The sequence below is a fragment of the Leptodactylus fuscus genome, chromosome 2 (genome assembly GCF_031893055.1).
Source record: "Leptodactylus fuscus isolate aLepFus1 chromosome 2, aLepFus1.hap2, whole genome shotgun sequence".
Taxonomy (NCBI): domain Eukaryota; kingdom Metazoa; phylum Chordata; class Amphibia; order Anura; family Leptodactylidae; genus Leptodactylus; species Leptodactylus fuscus.
In genome coordinates this window covers 195,752,511-195,775,258 of record NC_134266.1, presented here as the reverse complement: position 1 = coordinate 195,775,258, position 22,748 = coordinate 195,752,511, and positions in this window count along the sequence as shown.

The following is a 22,748-nucleotide window of genomic DNA, read 5'->3' as shown; positions in this document are numbered from 1 at the left end:
GGTAAGTATCCCCTCTTCTTTTGCTTAACAACATTACATGTTTGTTATTGATAGAGGTTGAGCATTAATGAAGTCCCTCCATGTCCCTTTAACCCCTTCCCACCGTGGGCATTTTTTTATTTTCTTTTTTCGTTTTTGTCTCCCCCCCTTCCAAACAACATAACTTTTTTATTTTTGGCTCTCAGAGCCATTTCAGGTCTTAATGTTTGTGGAACTAAATTTTCTTCATGATGCTACCATTATTTATTCTAGGAAACTGGGAAAAAAATCAGAATGGGGTGGATTTGAAGAAAAAGTGCTTTTGTGCGACTTTCTTACAGGCTTCATTTTTACAGCATTCACTGTGCAGCCAAAGTGACATGTCACCCGTATTATTCTGTGTTTTGGTATGACTCCAGGGATACCAAATTTATAGTTTTATTTACATTTTAACCCCTTAACAAAAATCCAAAACTATGATTAAAAAAAATGTTTTTCTAAAAGTCGCCATATTCTGACACCCTCAACTTTTTTATATTTCGGTGTATGGGTATATATAGGGAATCCTTTTTTGCGGAACAGGTGTAATTTTTTAATTATACCATTTTGGAGAATTACTATTGCTTTGACAACTTTTTATTCAAATTTTTAGCAGAGGCAAAACAGTGAAAAAATGTGGCGTTTACCGTATGGGAAAAATATTTTTAAAGATTTGTAGTGCGGGCATTTTTGGACACAGGGACATCTAATGTGTATATGTTTCACAGTATTTAAGTACTTTTATACGTGTTCTAGTGAAAGGGGGTTGAGTTGAGCTTTTATTATTTTTTATTTCTTTATATTTTTCTTAACTTAATAAAACAAATGTATGTATTTATTAGGGTTCAAGACCCCTAGTGGTCTGATCAGTTATGCAATGCATTACAATGCTAATGTATTGCAATGCTTTGCAAAAAAAAAACTGCAATTGTATTGCATTCTATATAAAGTGAATCCATTGAATGACAGGCCGGAAAGCCTTCACAAGGCTCCCTGCTTTCCTGGCAATGGGATACTGGACCCCAGGAAAATGGCAGCTGCAGTACTAGAACGGCGGATGTCAGGAAGGGGTTAAAGTGAAAGTAAATTATAACTTCAGGATTACAGGCTGTGCCATTCTATTTTCTATGGATGGTTGTTGTATAAAAAAAAAAAAAAATCATGGCTCTATTAACAGAAAAATTAAAAAAAGCTATGGCTTTTAGAAAGTGCGGAGTAAAAAAATTCTAAATGAAAATAAAAAATGGCTGCAGCAGGAAGGGTTTAGTATGGAAAGACTTTTAAAAAAGGAGTTCAGAATTCGAGCAGCAGATTTATGAAACAACATACTCATAATAGTTTATCAACAAAAATGTTTTCTTCTCAGGTGCTTCAAATATAAGAGTCTGGATTTTGGTCCATGTAATTGTTTATTGGCACAGAAAATTTGTCTCTGGATCTAGGAAGAATTTGTGTATTCAAATCTGGTTCCAGAGAACTTTAATGAAGAGGAAAAAGCTACAAATATATTTATATAAATATTCATATTCCGTTATATTTGTTGTAGCTAGAGTGATTATATTTGAGATAAAATGAAATGATAACACACAGTACATTTCAATCCCTGACTTTTGTTCATTCTGGAATGGTTCCAAGGTTGTTTCTAATTATCTGGCTGTTGTATGTATTTAAACAAGTTCAGGTAATATTCATTGCAAGTTTAGTTCTCTAAACAGCTTCTTTTCATTTTTATTTATTTATTTATTTTTTTAAATCCTTTAATTTATGTAACAGCAAGAGACAGGATATTCGATGTTTGGAAATGGAATAAAGACAATCTGTTATTAATTTATTTAAGTATTGTATTAAATACATGTCACTGTTTCAACAAATGTTCTAAAATAATATTGTACTGCAATATTGTAACCTCTTAGTGACTGGCTCACTAAGGCCTTAATATTCAAGCTATTGTTTTTTTGTTTTTTTTGTTGTTGTCACATACAGGGAGCCATATTTTTATGTATCCGTCAATGTAGCTGTAAGAGGCATTGCTCTGTATTATATTACTGTGTATTATCCTGTACCTGTATTACTATGCTGCTGTAACATGCTGAAATCTCCCCAATGTGGGACTATTAAAGGATTATCTTATCTTATCTTTTAACAATGTAAGAGTCATTGCTTTTAACAAGACAAGTTATAGTGTTTCATGGCACTATTTTAGGGTATGTATACATATCACTGATTAAGTTTTCCACCATTATCTTTTTACAATATGTAATTGCACCATTATGCATGTAGTTTAAATAAGATAGGTTGATTCTAAGGGCGGGTTCACATCTGCTCATTTGAATGGGTTTGCAGAGGTGACTGCCCGTGTCCATCTTCTGCCTGTCTCTGGGAAAACTTTTTTAACTGGACACATAGTCCTGCATGTCCGACTTTGTGTCCAGCTAAAAAAAAAATATCCAGCACGTTGGAGTGTTCCAATTAAAACATAACTTTTAATGTTACATCCACATAGTCCATAAAAAATCTTTCACAAGACACCGAGCGGGCCAGTATGTTTCATTAGTGTCGTCAGTTTGTTATGTCTTTGTGAACTTTATTTTTTCATATATGCTCAGTGATTTTTTATGGACTATGTGGATTTAACATTAAAGGTTATGTTTTAATTGGAACACTCCAACGTGCTGGATATACCTTTTCTTGTTTTTTTAATATTTTAGAACTCTGAACTTCTCTGAAGAGTGTTCTAAAGGTTACAAGATCCATAGGTTACTCTCTTATTTCAGAGGCCCGTGTTTCAGCCATGTTTCTCAGGACCACATACAAAATATTTCTAAAAAGTTCTGAATCAACGCAAAAAATATTGAGTAATAAGCAGTCTGTGCTTGCTCCTTCGGGAGTCATGCAATCTCCGATAGCTGCCGCCTCCTGTAGCTGTATGATTTTCATGCAGGCACAGATTTTGCAATGATATTTTTGCAAACTCACTTACTGATCTGTTGGATGTTTAAAATAGCTCAATGTAATTTTAATCTAAGTGATTAAAAGCATAGATGCAACCTATCAATTTATAAACTCCTTTTTTATATATAGCAGGATTGTATTGTATGAATTTATAGGACCTTCTATGACTAATTCTGTTGGGTTTATGGCCTTTATATGGAATTTCAGTGGAATTTTATTTTCCATTTTCAATTGTGGGAATGTGCAAAAAATAGCACACTTCCCTCCATAGCTGCCTTTATCTCAACCACTTTTTGGGCACATCCATACTTATGTTTTTTCACAGTATTTTTTTTTTTAACAAATGATCATATTTCATCACTTAACATATAGTATTCATTTTATGGGGCAGACTGTTGCCAACGTCAAAAATCATAATACAAAAATTATTTTATGGTTGTGCCATCATCGCAAACTGAATATTTACCTCCCCCATAACATCGCTATGACAAACATCTTCACGGCCACATATTTTACTATTATTAGATAATTAAATATTTTTAACCCAAAACATAAGATTTTTATTATAATTAAACTACTATCAGCATTTAATTATCCAAATTGGCATTAAATAATTCAGGTTGTTAAATACTAATGAAACTGATTTGTAATTTACATTTTAGCTCAACGTTTTTTGAACTCCAGTTCTCTAAAACCACTAACAGTGCAAGTTTCCAGATGTCCTAACGCAAGCCAAGGTAGATCAGTGAATTAATCATTTTGACAGCTCTTCTTGTATTAATCTTAGAGCCACCTGTGCTCTTATGAGGATATTCGCAAAACTAATGCTAAACAACCAGATTTTTGAAATGCTAGAAACATTTTATTAAACTTACTGTATGTAGATAGATACACAAATTATTATCAATCCTACTTTATGTGTTTTTAATTTACGTACTTTTGTAGAGGAGGGCTTGCAAATGTAGACTAGCTGGATTTGTAATATGGTTATTACTATCACATATAACTAGAGATGAGCAAGTAGTATTTGATCGAGTCGGTATTCGAATGAATACTACGGTATTCGTAATACTCGTACTCTATCGAAAACTACTCCTATATGCAGTAAAGATTTGATTCAGAACCAGCGTTGATTGGCCGAATGCTATGCAGTGTATAGCATTCGGCCAATTAACGCTGGTTCTGCAGCAGGCTCGTCTTTGCTAGTCGGGAGAGCTGACAGCTTGCGGTTATGTGGAAGCTGACTTTTTCTCATAGGAATGCATTGACTAGCGTTGACTGGCTGAATGCTATACAGTGTACAGCATTCGGCCAATCAACGCAGGTTCTGCCGGAGGCTCGTCTGTGACAAGGCAGAGTCTAAGATCACATAAGTTCACATAAGTTCACATTAGCACTTGCTTCCCACCCGGAAGGAGTTCTACAGGAGGACTCCCCCTCCAAATGGAATATCAGCGCGACTGCAAGTGCTGGACAGTTAAGCACACAGACCCCATAGCATATAATGGGCTCCATGTGCTTGCTGCGCACTGACCGCACGAATGATTCATGTGGGCAGTGCGCGGCAGGCACACAGAGCTCATTATATGCTATGGGGTCCATGTGCTTAACTGTCCAGCGCTTACAGTTGCGCTGATATTCCGTTCAGGGGGTCCTCCTGTGGACTACTTCCTGATGGGAGGCAAGTGCTAATGTGAACCGGCACATAGTCTATGGGGGTCCGTGCGCTTTAACTGCACTTCGCTCCTCCTAAGCACTCTACTCCTGCTACTCGTGGACTTGGTGACTCTCCTTTAGTCGAATTGTGGTTTCCCCTGAAATCATCATTTTTTGCCATAGACTATAATGGGGTTTGATATTTGATCGAGTAGTCGAATATTGAGGCTCTACTCGAAACGAATATCAAATCTTGAATATTTCACTACTCGCTCATCTCTACATATAACCCATTGTCATATTATGATTTGTACAAAAAAACTGGTTGGAGAAATCATAACTCTGTGTGATATCTGTGTCTATGCATCTATATAATAGCACATTGACTTACGTGTACATCATAACCATATTTATAATATATAACATTTATGAATGTGGCCACATTTAACCCTAATTTTGGTTAAAAACTCCAATTTCTCATTAAATCAACTTAGCACAATATCAGAACATGCTATGTTTTATAGCTCCCTCTACCCCCCCCCACACACACACACACACACACTGCACATAGACACATATGGGGCAGTGTTCCTATCGCTTTTTCATTAAGTCATGTTGTTTTTTTTTGTTTTTTTTTAGAAACTTGTGATGTTTGCATGTCCAGAAAAGGAACACATAAGAAACAACACATCTGTATGTCACCAGTGGCGTAACTAGGAATGACAGGGCCCTGTGGCGAACTTTTGACATGGCCCCCCTTCCCACAATCCTGCACACAGTTTCATGTCCCATAGTGTTCTCTGCACACAGTGTGATGCCCCATAGTGGCCCCTGATCACAGTATTATTCCCCATAGTCACTATGGGGAATAATACTGTGTATAGGGGCCATTATGGGGCATCATATTGTGTACAGGGGCCACTATGGAGAATAATTATGTGTACAGGAGCCACTATGTGGCATAGTACTGTGTGTAGAGGCCACTATGGGGAATAATACTGTGTGCAGGTGCCACTATGGCATAGTGGCCCCTGCATACAGTATTATCCCCCATAGTGGTCCCTGCACACATTATTATGCCCCATAGTGGACCATCCATGAACAATTATCACACTAATTATAATAGTCGGAGACCCAGAAGAGGATAAAAACAAAAAAAAAGACTGTTAATTACCTCTCCCTGGGCTCCAGCGCAATCCTCGGTGATATCAGCCATCTTCAATGATGGAAGAGACGTCACCTAATTCAGGCTGGTGTCGCGAAGGATAGTGATGCTGGTCTGGGATATGTGATGTCTATGGCATCACCAAGTAGGTCCGAAGCCTGCCGGAGCATAGGAGAGGTAAGTAACAGCGTTTTTTATGTTCCCTCACCTCTCCTAGCCCTCCGATCATTATACTCGGGGGTCTGAAAAGATCCCCCGAGTATAATGATAATGTGTGTGGGATTCGCGGGTCCGTGGCCTCACTTACCGATCCTGGCTCCTGCTCACAGCTGCCTCCACAGAAGAAGAAGCCCTGGGGGCCTTGAACAGGAGCCAGGGTTGGTAAGTATGGTAAATAGGGCCCATCACCTACTGGAGTCACTCCAGCAGCTAACAGACTATTAAAACAAAAAAAAAACAAAAACAAAACACAGCAATAGCAGCTGCTGTCGGGCCCCCTAATGTCCGGGCCATGTGGCAGCTACTACCGCGGCTACCCCGGTAGTTGCACCCCTGTATATCCCATAGTCTTCCTCTTTTTCTCCCTCTTCTCTTCCTTTACCTCCACCAAGGTCCTTTCATACTGAACAAAAAAAATTATGTTTTTTAATCAATTGTTGTTTTACTATATCCTGCAATACAAATATGCACTATACTGCTGTGCCTGAAATCAACTCGAACATGACAGAATATATAAATGTGACAAATGAATCTTAACCCTGAAGAATTTATAATATCATTTTACACTGATACCCTGCTGTTCACCTTTTCTTGACTGTCTGGTTTGATTTTATATACAATCTATGATACTAAAGCATATTAAAATCTGTAGTCTGAAGTTTGCATTTGATTTAAAATTAAAATTTTATGCAATTTATTTGGCTCTATATATAGTATATACATTCAAATAGCTTGAAGTGTATTTTAATCTGACGTAAGTAAGTAATAGCATTTCTTAATATAATGCCCCAAATACCTTAAATTTAAGTTACTGACTCTGCAGTATGTTAAACTTTTAAAAGTATTAGTTATAGCATGCAATTTTTCCTATTCCTTTTGTTTAGTCAAAGCTAAAGTTGTTTTTTTAATCAAATTTAAGATGTCACAAGTAATGTCTTATTTTATTATTTTTTACCACTCCATATTTGAGTAGGTTTCAATTATTTTATATGGAGGAGAAATGTTAATATAATAACACTATTTGGCTTAACTTCTGCTTTCTGGCATAGGAATATACATTTTTAGATAGAATGATTTTCACATAATGTACCGTATATACTCAAGTATAAGCTGAGTTTTTCAGCATAGTTTTTGTGCTGAAAAAGTGCTCCTCAGCTTATACTAGAGTCATTACGGTAATTTTCTGCTAGCAGGTCAGTAACGCAGACCTCCTGGCAGTAGCGTGGCGATACTGCGGCCCCGGCACCAGCCCCGGTGTCTGTATGCCGGGTCCGGATGCCGGGTCTGTAAGGGCCTGTTCACACATGTTGATGTGTTCTGTCCGTAAGGAGTGCGCATGAGGACCCTCCCAGACGGAATACAAGCACAACTGCAAGCACTTTGCGGTTTAAACGTACCGGCCCCATAGACTATAATGGGTTCCGTGGGCTTGCCACGCACTGTCCTCACGAACGATTCATGCAGGCAGTGCACAGCAAGCCCACGAACCCCATTATAGTCTATGGGGCCCATGCACTTGAACTGCACAGCACTTGCAGTTGCGCTTGTGTTCCATCTGTAGGGTTCCTCATGCGGACCCTTACGGACGGAACACATCAGCATGTGTGAACTGGGCATAAGTGTAATGGCACCGCTGCAGAGCGGTCGCCATAGAAACCGTCACCTCCGCTGTAAGCTCTTACAGTGGGTAATGCCGGAGCTGCTTCGGCATCTCTGCTGTAAGAGTTACAGCGGAGGTGCCCTCTGGAGATGCCCCCCCTCCCTCCAAGATTAAATATAGCCCTGGGGTCGATCCCCACCGGCCCCATACCTTTAAAGTTGCAGGCCGGCTCCTGCACGACGAGCTCACAGGAGCCGATCTGTTTTGATGACAGCCGAGAGCCTAATGAAGGCTCCCAGCCCTGTCATGGCGATATTACTATTGCGGCTGGTCTATGACCATCCGTAATAGTAATGTAGAGAATCTCCCATAGACAGCGATACAGTTGTATTGCCGTCTATGGGACTTGCAATCAAATGATTGCAGGTTCAAGTCCCCTAGGGGGACTTTTACAAAATATAATAAATAAGTTTTACAAAATATAATAAATAAAAGTTTTAAATCACTCCTTTCCCTAGAATATATATATATATACCAGCACCCGATCTCTGTTATGCAGGTTTCCGTTTTCTGTCAGCAGAAGATGGAAACCGACATTCATTGTCCGCTGGTGAGCGTCTTCTGCTCTCTGTGGCGAAACCATTTTATTGATTTGAATACTCCTAACTACTTTTTACTGACTTACTGAAGCACAAAATTGGTTTTGTAACCTCAGTGAGCTTTGAACTTCATAGCCAGGTGTATCCAATCATGAGAAAAGGTATTTAAGGTGGCCAATTGCAAGTTGTTCTACTATTTGAATCTCCTCTGAAGAGTGGCATCATGGGCTACTCAAAACAACTCTCAAATGATCTGAAAACAAAGATTGTTCAACATAGTTGTTCAGCGGAAGCATACAAAAAGCTGTCTCAGAGATTTAACCTGCCAGTTTCCACTGTGAGGAACATAGTAAGGAAATGGAAGACCACAGGGACAGTTCTTGTTAAGCCCAGAAGTGGCAGGCCAAGAAAAATATCAGAAAGGCAGAGAAGAAGAATGGTGAGAACAGTCAAGGACAATCCACAGACCACCTCCAAAGAGCTGCAGCATCATCTTGCTGCAGATGGTGTCACTGTGCATCGGTCAACTATACAGCGCACTTTGCACAAATAGAAGCTGTATGGGAGAGTGATGAGAAAGAAGCCGTTTCTGCACGTACGACACAAATAGAGTTGCCTGAGGTATGAAAAAGCACATTTGGACAAGGCAGCTTCATTTTGGAAACAAAAATTGAGTTGTTTGGTTATAAAAAAAGGCGTTATGCATGGCGCCCAAAAAGAAACAGCATTCCAAGAAAAACACATGCTACCCACTGTAAAATTTGGTGGAGGTTCCATCATGCTTTGGGGCTGTGTGGCCAATGCCGGCATCGGGAATCTTGTTAAAGTTGAGGGTCGCATGGATTCCACTCAGTATCAGCAGATTCTTGAGAATAATGTTCAAGAATCAGTGACGAAGTTGAAGTTACGCCGGGGATGGATATTTCAGCAAGACAATGATCCAAAACACCGCTCCAAATCCTCAGGCATTCATGCAGAGGAACAATTACAATGTTCTGGAATGGCCATCCCAGTCCCCAGACCTGAATATCATTGAACATCTGTGGGATGATTTGAAGCGGGCTGTCCATGCTCGGCGACCATCTAACTTAACTGAACTTGAATTGTTTGTCCAAAATACCTTTATCCAGGATCCAGGAACTGATTAAAAGCTACAGGAAGTGACTAGAGGCTGTTATCTTTGCAAAAGGAGGATGTACTAAATATTAATGTCACTTTTCTGTTGAGGTGCCCATACTTTTGCACCGGTCAAATTTTGGTTTAATGCATATTGCGCATTTTCTGTTAGTACAATAAACCTCATTTCAATCCTGAAATATTACTGTGTCCATCAGTTATTAGATATATCAAACTGAAATGGCTGTTGCAAATACCAAAATATTTAGATCTAAAAATGATTAAGATTAATAGGGGTGCCCAAACTTTTTCATAGGACTGTATATATATGGGCGGGTTCACACCAGCACCCGATCTCTGTTATGCAGGTTTCCGTTTTCTGTCAGCAGAAGATGGAAACCGACATTCATTGTCCGCTGGTGAGTGTCTTCTGCTCTCTGTGGCGAAACCGTTTTTTCTTTTACCAGACACAAAGTCCTGCATGTCCAACTTTGTGTCCGGTTAAGAAAAAAAAAAAAGTTTTGCCACAGAAAGCAGAAGACACTAACCGGCGGACACTTTTCAAACCCATGAGTGTCCTGCCAGTTTCTCGGACAGGAAATGGAAACCTGCATAATGGAGATCGGGCGCTGATGTGAACCTGCCCTCAAAGTAGAAAATTACTGTGAAACATACACATTAGGTATCCCTGTATCTGAAAGTGCCCAGTCTACTGAATATAGGGTATCTGCAGTGCTCCTATTTCGTCAGGAAGGGGTTAATAGAAGCACTGCAGATACCCTATATTCAGCCAGGCTGAGTTCCAAGTAGGGGGAAAAAACCCCAGTCTTCAAGCTCAGGGAAGGGGCAGACAGACAACCAAAACACCCCCTCCCCTTCCCCAGCACCCAAAAACTACTGCACCCAAAAATTCTGGCCATTTTAATTTTTGAAATTTTCTAGTAGCTGCTGCATTTCCCCCCCCCCTCGGCTTATACTCGAGTCAATAAGTTTTCCCAGTTTTTTGTGGTAAAATTAGGGGTCTCGACTTATATTCAAGTCGGCTTATACTCGAGTATATACGGTATTTGTATTGGTTTACAGTTGTGTTCACATTGTGTTCACTGCTCTCCACATTGGGTAAGGATCTCCATTTCTCATGAAACTAACTCAACACAACATCATGACATGATAACAAATAGAAAAATAGACTAGCCTTTGCACTGTTTTATCTGCAACACTCCAATTTGGTGGAATTCTAACTTTTAAATATGCTGGAGTGTATGTGTGAGCAGCAGAATTATTGCATGCAGCAGAATACAGGGATAATATGTTTCTTCAAGATACTTCATTGGAGGCTCATGATGGAGGAATCCTGCAGCCTGTTCCATTATATTACAACCTGCCACACTGGCACATGTTGCTACAGCTACCACCACTGCCACTAGTCAGACTTGTCCTGTGGGATGGTTCATCATAATATGCACTGCTGCTCCTGTCACACATCTTGCCAAGTTGCCTAGTGCCTTCAACCATTGTCACCAATCAGGCAGACATGTCCTGTGGCCTGATCCATTATATAACACCCTACTGCACTGCCTCACATTTTGCCACAGTCGCCTAGTTCCTACCACCACAGACTCCACTCAGCAAGGCATGTCTTGCAGCCTCATTTGTTCATATTATGCACTGTCACATTTGTTGCCAGAGCTGTCTAGTGCCTACTACCACTCCAACCACTCAGGCAGACATGTCCTGCCACCTAATCCATCATATTATGCACTGTCACACATGTTGCCACAAGCAGAGATATCCTGCAGCCTTGTCTATTATATTGGATGCATAAATTAACATATTTTGGTCACCTTGCTTTCCCCAAAAAATAGCATTAAAAATCCATACTATTAAGAACCTGATGCAACAAATAACTTTGTAAGACCTGGGCAACTAGCATCCCCAAGCACTGAGGCAAAAAAAAGCCCTGGGCGTGCTACGCTCTCCTAACCGGAACGGAACCAGGCCCCGGAGTTTTTTACTAGAGTTCCTGATGGTGGAGTTGAACTTGGTAAAAGTCCGAGGCCCAGATCCACAACCGCCCAGAGAGTGACGCACACCCAGCGAACTGCAAGTAGGAGTACCCAGAAGGACCAAGACACTAACCTTAGAGTGAAGTCCAAGAGAGCAGGATGGACTAGAGTAGCAGATGAGCAGGAGGGTAATCCAGGGGAGTTATGCAGATACCCAAGGTCCTATGTGGTCATGCAAGCTGAGTCAATAACTGGAGGTCACGTGGTAGCAGAAGGCAGAGGCAGACACGTAGTCAGGGAAGCAGGGTCATACACTGGAGGTAAACGAAATAGCCAAAACAGGATCCAAAAGGGAGGTCAGGTGGAAGCCAAAGGTCATACACAGGAGGTCAGGAAGGTGCCAAGTCAGAATCACGGAGAAGAAGTCTGTAAGGCAAGCTGGGTCATACACATCAACAGGAATCCAGGTACTAGGAAAGAGGCAGGAGGTAGCAGGACAGGAGACAGGGAAGAGGAGAGGCTTGTCGCTAGTGGAGCTGATACTACAGGGAAACAAATAACCAGCAGTGAGGTAGAACCAAAATAAGGCCTAAATAGCCTCAGGCCCACAAAATAAAAATGCAATTGATCACGAAAGAATAAGCCCTTACTTAGCTATGTCAACAAAAAATGTTATGCATTTTGTAAGGGGGAGAAGGAAAATATGAAAAAAGTCACAGCGCAAACTACCCTGGATCCTTAGGATTAAGTACCAATAAACATCAGGCTGATGTGTAACAGATTTGACACATCTTCTCAAATCTTGCTTGAAGCTAGATACTTTTCTAATGTGCCAGCTATTGCTTTGCTATGAGAATAGTTTTTTAAAGTAAAATATGTGGCATATTGTGGTAATAAATTTGACATATTATTGTGCAATTCACAAAGACACGCCGCCTTTTTGTACATTTTGCAAGAGTGTCTAGAAACACACAATAGTGTCTCACTAATGGTGAAACATGACATGTGCACCATAATTCTGTTTCAATACTAGAGACAATTCTGCACATTTCAAATTAAGTTAAACTAGTTTAACAAACTGAGAATTCAGTTTAACAGTTAGTTTAGCAAATTGTGCATCACCTGTTGGTGGAACCCATACCTTAAACTGGTCTCATCCAAGTAGAAACAGCGTATACTGATTTGGATCAACACAGGTTATCGTTAGTTTATATGCAGAGAGAATTACCTTAGGCAGCTAGAGTTGATGCCTAAGATAAGAGTAAGTAAAATAAAGCTTGGGCAAAGAATTCGCGAGAAATAGCAACAATTAGTTCCCGACCATCGTGTGTAGCTCCTTTTCCCTATACAGAAACTTTGTGCACCCTAACCTCTCTGTATATGACATTAATCCCTACTTTCACCTCTACATCCCATTTGTCTGTTATCAATCCTGTGCAAAAGGGAAGGTAATTGTTACTCTTTTACCTTATCTAACGCTCTTTCTATTCCTCTTCTGTAAGCAAATTTAGTAAAAGCCAAACAATCTACATAAATTTGGTATTGTAATAATTGTAATGATCTGCAGTGTAAAATTGCAATGTTACCACACAAAAAAATTCCCCAAAACAATAGAATTGCTACTTTTTTTCTATCCTTCTGCCCCTAAATATATTATACGTTATTATTGCCAATAAACGCTGGTTCTTCTCTTACCTTTAGAAGTCTTCTCCCTGCGGAGCGTCCCCGCGGCGTCTTCTGGCTCTGAATTCACTCTGCCAGGCATCAGACCTGGGCAGAGCCAACTGCGCATGTCCACTTGTAGTGCGGGCATGCGCAGTCGGCTCTGCCCAGGCCCGATGCCTAGCAGGGTGAATTCAAGACCAGAAGAGGACGCGGGGACGCTGCACGGAGAAGAATCCAGCCCGACCCTCACTCATGGATTTGGTAAATATAATTTGATCGAATTTTGCGTACCCCTGAAACGAGCATTTCCTCCCATAGACTATAATGGGGTTCGAAACCCGTTTGAACAGTCGAACAGTGTGCGGCTGTTCGAATCGGATTTCGAACCCCGAACATTTTAGTGTTCGCTCATCTTTAGTTATTATTAAATGTTATTATTCAATGCATAATTACATGTCCCTTGCACACAACTAGAAAAACCTAGTTAGCACATTAACCCATTCATTTCAGTCGTCTCACACAACAGGGCAATCTCAGGACAGGCCCTATTCCTGTCCAGTTTTGCAATTGTGCCTCTATTAATTAAATGAATGGGGCTGTGCCATGGTAGTGTGCAAGGGGCCTTAGTGTGTTCTTTATATACTAGATGTAGCTTATTATTGTAAATCTATGGTCTGTTCATGCTATAGAGTGTGTTAGCTACGGTAACTTGCTAAACTACTATTTGTCATTGCTTATCCTCAGTCATAAAGGGCCTCTAACATCTCATTAGCTGTTCTCAAGTTATTGCTGCTGTAAATTTCTAATGCTTGCCACTGATTTCATAATAATGTAATCTATTTCTGGAGATAAGCTGCTTCTCACCTATTCAACACAATTAGATTAGAACATTCAATATTTAAAAAGTCAATCAAATCTGTTCCTAACACATATTTTACAGTCAGTTCAGTTTTAACACCTGTATTGAATTATTTAAAATGAGCACATTGAAAAAAAAAATGGAAACAATTGTGAAAATGTAGTACAATAAATACACTTATATATGACTATAAATAATACTAATACTATACGCAAATGTACAAATGGTAAACCAGGACTCTTTCTTAATCTTTTTAGTTTTCTTCATACCACTCCCACCTCTCCTGGATTGAAAATCGTTATACTAACAATATTACTCTGAGAGATCTCTAACTGTATGGTTAGTCATTCTTTATGCATTGTTATCACTATTTTTTTTGTCTAAACTGACTATACACTCACGAGTTTCAGCCCCCCGGTTCATCTTGTAGTGCACTTGTTCGAATAGAACCAGAAATGCTGCTATTATACTCTGGAGTCTCATCAGATCTCATAGTACAATAAGTGGAAGCCCATGGGAGGTGAGGAAAAAAAACAAAAACTGTTATACTCACCTTACCTCAGCTTTTGGACATCTTCGCAGTGTCCAGAAGTTCTTGGCATCCTCTTCAGGCCTCATCATAGCTCCATGTAACCACTGAGGCCCAATCACAGGCCTTATAGGTGAGGGGTGCATGATGTCAGCCAGAAGCCTAAAACAGATGCAGGGAAGCACCAGATGCCCAGAAGAGGTGAGACAAGGGGAATATAAGTGTTTGTTATTTTCCATTACCTCCCCTGGGCCTCTAGGAGACTAGAGTATAATAATGTTTTGTTGGTGATGAACCCTAAAAGTTTTGTGTTTAGGCAAACCTGAAACATTGGGAAATTTGGGGGTCAAATTCAGTTCTTAATAAATGATTAACCCACCCCCACTTTATTTTGTTAATGTTATAAACAGATGTGTATATAAATATTAGCCTGAATGTTCCTCAGTGGCAGAGTTGGGTTTAGACACAGAGTAGTCCCGGGCACGGGCAAAATTAAAAGTAAAGTCCTACAACATTGTCACATGCAGTTAATTCAGTAGGTGGTGCAGATAGTGGTAGCATAGATATTTGGGGATTCCAGGAGTGTTGCCAGGATCTTAGTGGCATATCAATAACTCAAATGAAAGTCAATGGGTTAGTTGACAAAATTTCTGAAGGGATCATTGGGGGTCCTCCACTGCTTTCAAACTTATCATTAGATAAATTGACATGTGGGTTTAAAACTTGCTGTCTCTTTTTTAAAGGACCAAAAATAATTGGACAATTATCTCAAAAGCCATTTAAAGATAAAAAAGATAAATTCTGGATGTAAACAAAAGTAGGAGACACTAGGGTCCCCTAGAGACACCCAGAAATCACTCAAAACACACTAAAAAGTATATAGGTACATTTATATCCATTAATAGCACCAATAAACATTTTTTTTTTTTTAATTTGCCCAGAAAACCCCTTTAACAAAATAGTTGAAGAGGGATGTAGCTGTTTATTTAACTTGATAGCTGTCAATTGGTAAAGGACTAAATCAGTATATAACAAAAATACACAAGTCTAGGGAAAAAAGGAAAAACATAAATTTACATTGTTATTTGTGATACAAATGTCTGTGTGTGTCCAGCTAAGAGGACACACCTGTATAATTTAGTTGCACATATTGTATTTTCTGTACATGGAAGATGCTATATGTAAATTGATTGCAGAACAGATTATTTGAAAATAATGTGTAGATAATTAAAAGTTAAAGAATTTTGCAAATATAAGCAATTAAAAATTTTGTAGAGTGTTAAAAGATTTTCTCTAAATATCTTGTCACAAATTGTTGTCTTGATCAGTTGCCAGGGGACACGACCATGATTGCACAATCTTCTTAGGGTCAGAAACTCAGCCATGATTCCTTTGTTGTGGCCAGGATATCTTCTCATACATGTAGTGTCTCTTCCTAATAACACAGCTACTATAAGACAATCATGGCTGAGTTCCTGACAGTTCCCAGACCATAGAAAGTTTCTGCACTTTTGGTTGTATCCATTGGCGATTGATCAAGACAACACACTATCACCACTCTATAGTTAGAGAAAATCTTTACTGCTGCAGAATTTTTAATTACTTATATTTGCAAAAATATTTACCTTTTAATTATCTCCAAATATAGATATGGTTATGTTCATGGGAATACCCCTATAAGCCATGGCAACAACTTCACTTAGGCAGGTAGAGAACCAATATTACTAGTAATGAGAGGGTAAAGATTCTTAATAATGTTTGTCATTTATGGTCTCAGTCATGTTTTAATACTTCACATAGAGGTAGCTAAGTCCTGTATATATTTTATTTCAATCAGATAATGATCATATTTTTTTAAACTAATGTTCTTTTCACTGTTATGTGCCTTGGTAATTATTATAGCTCAGAGATTTAAGAAACTTCTGGGAAATTAGCATACAGCAAAACAGAATTTTTAAAGCTCTTAGGTCTATTTTGTATCAATTTTATATGAGATACAACTCAAAGAGAAATGCAGTTGACTTATTCTAATTATAAATTAAGGTGACCAGTCTGAAATAAAAATCCAATCATTTATTAATACTTAATTAGGCCACATTGTTCTAATTGTACATTAATATATGCTTTTCTTTATACAAAAAAAATGAAAGGATAATCTGAAATGAAATACCTTTTGCTCTTAGATTGAGAATTGATTCAAATAGCTTGACCTAAGCTTTCATTGAAAAATACAAAATAGTACAAATCCTTCTTTATTATTTTTCTTGGCTGAACATATCCTGGCATATGTCTTGGAATAAGCAACTGTTTGTGACATGATATGCTATCCCAAAGAGATGTGCTGTCAATCCTATATTTGTTTATGTGCAGCCATACAGTGGTTGTGTTGTCAACTGTTGCTTGTTTAGGATTTGTTAAAATGTTGCAATATTGTATTGAATTTCAAGACATTGGATTGCATTGGGTTTGCATGATATATTGGAGTTCCTAACCAAATTAGAGACAAGTTAAAGGTGAACACATCTGTAGTGACCAAATGATCTATGAAGTAGTTGTCAAATGTGTTCCTAATACCATGTTTTAGATGTTAAGGACCACGCATTTCTTCCTTACTTTTTATTTGCACATTTCAAGCGCTAAGTGCTTTTTTTCATCTTTCCGCTAGTATACCTATATGTAGTTCTTTATTGCAATTATTTTTAATGGTTCCATTTTCAGGTACATAATATTTTAAAACATTATAGCCTGCGATACACTGACAGGAGGAATATTAAAGAGTTTTCTGAACAAACAATATCCTTAAGATTACCCAAGACCTGGGAGTTGGACCCCTGCAGACAAGCTGTTATAACAACCACTATACAGAGAACTGTTAGATAGCTCTGTTCTCTATGAAGCAGGCATTCTAATACGATTTCCATGCTTTTTAAAAATATTTTACTGGAATTTTTAAATAGTATATTTTACAACAGTTTGAACTGCCATTATTAATAAGTAATGTTAAAAATACTACAGAGAAAAATATAATTTTTTTGTATGCTTATTTTGCAAAAAAAAACCCCAAAACACTGACCCAAGATACATGGTTTACTGACAGTAAAAATAAATGACGACTACTGCTCCAGGTGATGTAGCCCACATCTTTAATATCACTTATATGTATAAAGTGTCTCTGTAGTGACCAGTGAAGCTCAATTTTATTTCTTCTATGACATTATGCCATTGTTACAGTTCTGTATATATATATATATATATATATATATATATATATATATATATATTAGTATATTTGACGACAGAACCGCTAGACTGCAAGACACTGCAGTGAGGTCCACAGGCCCAGGTGGGCGGCCATATGTCTGAATGCAGACTACCAGTTAACTTCACTGGCAGAAATGTTAGTGCGGTTCAGGCTGCCAAGGGTTAACCGTCACCATTGGTCAGTGACACAAAAAACTCCTTTAACAACCAGGAGCTGCAACACAAATAGACAGTTCACCTAGGTTTTTCTGATTCCCACTGGCTGAGCCAAGGAATCCTAACTAGATCCCTAAGCTGCTCCTGCCTTTCCACTGGAACCTAGCCTTAACCTCCTGTCTCAAGTATTTTTGTCAAAGTGTGAGCACCGGGCAGGCGTCGGCTCACACTGTATATAGGCTAGTCCCCGCTCAACAGGGGCGGTGGCCATGACATCACCGATCATGCTCAGTATGGATGAAATGGGACTTAGCCTCTGAGTGGCTCCAAAATGTCTGAGCATGCTCAGTGGGCCGAAAGCTGGACTTAATCTCCACACTCCCTGCTGCATGATGCCGTGGGCGAGGGTTGGATTGGCCCGCAGGTGGCGATGTGCGCCGGAACGAAAACCTGCGGGACCCAATCCTAACAGCCATATATTCCTTATGTGTTGCAGGCTTATATAATCCTAGGTAACATAAAGATGCAGAACTTTTTAAAAGTTGCAACCCCATTTACAATACATTTCTCTTCCATAGGGAGATGAAGCTGTGTAACACTTTTACAGCATAATCTATGAGGTGTATATCGTGGGTGAGAACGAATAAGTCAAGGAAAGAGTCAAATATTGTGTAGCTGTAGCTGTACCAAGCATTGTATACTTGTTGTGAATAAAATACACATTCAAGAAACCTTCGTAATTCCAGTGGGATCTTTATTACATTGTGTAGCTGTAGAAGACAGGTTGTGCGGTTGTTCATTGTTCTATTTTTTTTAACTTTTCTCCCTATCTCAGTAGTAGTCCCTGATCTGTCACATCACAATAGACCAGTAAAGCACAAAACTATACAAATACCCTATAAACCATATAGCTGTCTATCAAACATCAGTCTTTAATTAAGTCATTAAACACATGGAAAAAATTTAAGAAACTTGGCAAACTGGTGAAAAACGAACATTAGTAAAGCAGTGCATACTCAAGGTAGGGAACTAGATCAAAAAGTATTATAGCACAATATTTTAATATTTATTTATTTTTAAATTCCTTTATTCTTTCCATACATCTTGCTTACACAGCAGTGCCAAGGGACTGTCACAATACACAGAGTTTATGAAGCTGGATGTGGAGCTTGGCTGAGTGTCCCTGGATCAATGCTGTGGTTGGTTAGAAGGTATGAGGCCCCATCCACTTCTTCTATCACCTGTTATATAGTATTTACAGTAAATAAATACTAGTGAATAGAACATTATGAGATGTGTATTGTTTTCCGTACAACTTTCTCCCATCAGAAGTAAAGCTGTTGTCCTGGATCAGGAATATAACACTCTTTTGGGAATTATTCCATGAAAGCAACATAGATGTATGACTTCTTGTCTGAAAACAGTACATCATTGTCAGAAAGAAGATGAAACTACTGATGCATCCTGTACAAACAAATGGTGCGTAGTCCTAACAGAAATCTATTCTTTTTTCTTGAAACTGTTGATACTTGTTGCTACTATCCTACACTTGTTTGATAGCTGGTGTAGACCCACTGTGTCACTTTACCATTATACACTACAGAGAATGAGAAAAATCACAGGGACACTTATTAGTGTGATATTGCTAGCAATAAAAACAGATTGAGTTACAATTCTATATGCTCATCTCAATGGATGTAGCTACATACACATTAACATAAATGCATGTCCTATGGTGTATGCAATTGCTAACAGCAATGTGGAATAACCTTTGGTCAGCAGCCGTATCCATGTTGGTGATCCTAGTGATATAGAACCTGAACCAAATGTAAAATGTTCAACCTTGATAGAGACACTAAATCAGAGGGTCATCCAAGTAATATAGAGACAGTGTTTTCTATTTATGGATAAAATATAACATACTCTCTGTGCTGACAGTAGAGGATTTGCAATGGCAATGCACAGGACTGTTATGGTGATAAGGTAGGTTGCTGGGGGGGTAGATTGTATATATAATATAATAGAATTTATAAGCTTGAACTTCAGTAAGATATATGGGTTTCGTGTGACACGTTCATTTAATTATTGTCATGGAAGTATGATGGATTTCATAAACACTGCTAATGACATATGGGAACACGTACCTATCACTTAATAGGTGGAGTTATTTTATGGTGTAGTAGACCATAGATTAGATTAAATTACACAAGGAAGCATACAGAATATGTTGTATTTTATCTATTTTTTATTATTGATATATTTTTAATTAAAAATCAAAATACATTCGAAACACTACCTTTATATTGCTTGGATGACCCTTTGATTTTGTGTCTCTATCATGGTCAGACATTTTACGTTTAGTATAGGCTCTATGCCAATCGAGTCCCAACTGAGAGGGTAGATCACGATAGATATGGAACAGCAGATTAGATAACTAGTCATTTGTTTGGCGGTGTTAGGGAAACTATTGCACAGACAATCTATTTATGTAGGTCAGAGTGACAGGAATAGTAAGCCTACTCCATCGTATTATTTAACATAGGTGGCAGGAACCATCAAGGCTGATGGAGTGCAGTTAACTATTTCCTCGTCAACTGGTGTAGGTTCCAATAGTGATAGGTGCTATCGTCAGCAATAGCCCTCTTAGATCCTAGCATACTAATAGATATGAGACATGAGTTTCCCTTATCACAGGTCCAAATAATATAGCTATTCATGAGCGCAGCGTCCTATATATTCCCACAATCCTAGATACCTAACTGTTTAGGGTCTTGAGCATACCAACCAATTTATTTGTACCATATTCAGAGTAACTAGTTACTTTTTGGACTCTGTACGGATTGTTGAGGTAATTAGGTCATTTGAAATCAATGTTTAAGACACCAGGGAGACCTAAGATTCCAAGAGGATTTTGTTTTTTTCCTACAACAAGGCCTTTCTTAAGGCTGGTGCTATCACCTGGTGTCTTTTACTTACGCTACAGTTTTTTGTTATGCTGGTAGTATACTGCCTATGCACTTCATATGAAATTAGGTGTCTATTATAGTTGTTCACTCTTTTTTTCTATTGGTTATTTCTACTTGTGGACAATTAGTCTTGCAGTTCTTTGATCTATGCCAATAGAGACCTAATCAGTTTGCATTTAGGCTATTCCTGAGATCATTGCGTAACTGGTCCATGGTTTTTCATCCTTATCATCTATAAAGGGCCCTGGTCTTTGCTTCATGGAACCAGTAGGTCTCTACCTCTAACAGTGGTCCCAGTGTAGGTGACAGCTGACATGATGGGCTAAGAGACACTGTTGCAAAGAATGAAGGAGTCAAGCAAAAAAGTGGACAAGATATCAACTTAACAGTTTTTAAAACACTTTTATCAAATTTATGTTATGTTATATTCTAAAAAAAGATAAATGTGTAAATAGAACTTTGCACCAACATTTTTTTTTATCTCGATTACAATGTTTCATGTTTCCTAATTCCTCTCTCATAAATAATCTTGCATATTGTTTCAGTTTCCTAAATCGATACTAGCTCAACTTGAAACAACTGAATAAATCTGCTACAATTTTTTTTTTTTTCTTTTATACCAAGGGAGTTACACTTACACTATCTTTTAAACCTTTCAAGTCCTATCATCCTTATGCCAGGAAAATGAACCCCCATAGCTACACATGGAACAAGACATACGATTGCAAAACACAGCAAAAGCCATTGGAAAATCATTGAAAGAGCTGAGATAAAATTATATGCCACAAGTATACAGATGTAGCCAACTTTCTGCACTGTGATAACTCAACAATAAAATACAGTGGAAGAAATGGAAGAAGCTGAGGTGGTTGAGTGAACTGAGGGTCAAGTGAAATATTGCTACATTTATACTCATGCACAAATTCAGCAAAATAATTAGGACACCACCCCTAATATAAACATGATCTGCAATTTCCCTAAATTGTGACCCTTTCATTAAATGTTTCATATTTTCCCTTAATATTTTTTATTGGAAATCACAATTTGACACCATTAATTAAACAAACAAACAAACAAACAAAAAAGTTGTTAATCCATGTAAAGTACATCCCCCAATCCCATCTCACCTTTTACTGGAGCTGATAAAAAAAAAAATATTACAATTTTAAAAACATTGATATCCTTTATTTATGTTAAAACATGTAATAAGTAGAGATGAGCGAGTAGTACTCGATCGAGTAGGTATTCGATCGAATACTATGGCATTCAAAATACTCGTACTCGATCAAGTACTACTAGCTGTTCGAAGTTAAGATTCGATGCAGAACCAGTGTTGATTGGCAGAATGCTATACATTCTGCCAATCAACGCTGGTTCTTCTCTTACCTTTAGAAGTCTTCTCCCTACGCAGCGTCCCCGCGTCCTCTTCCGGCTCTGAATTCACTCTGCCAGGCATCGGGCCTGGGCAGAGCCGACTGCGCATGTCTGCTTGTAGTGCGGGCATGCGCAGTCGGCTCTGCCCAGGCCCGATGCCTGGCAGAGTGAATTCGTAGCCGGAAGAGGACGCGGGGATGCTGCGCAAGGAGAAGAATCCAGCCCGACTCTCACTCATGGACTTAGTAAGTAGAATTTGATCGAATGTTGCGTACCCCTGAAACGAGCATTTCCCCACATAGACTATAATGGGGTTCTAAACCCATTCGAACAGTCGAACAGTGTGCGGCTGTTCGAATCGGATTTCAAACCCCGAACATTTTAGTGTTCGCTCATCTCTAGTAATAAGCACTGTATTGTGCCCCTAGACATACACTTCTTTGTGTCTATTTTCTTATAATTAGTGTTGAAGTAGAAGATTTTAACTTTTTGTATTAGTGTATTATTATCTTCCACACAATACACTCTGTAGAGCTCCTCAGATACTAATTGAAGAAATACGAATGTGTCCACATTTAACTGATCTCTAATTTATCTAATGTTTCAA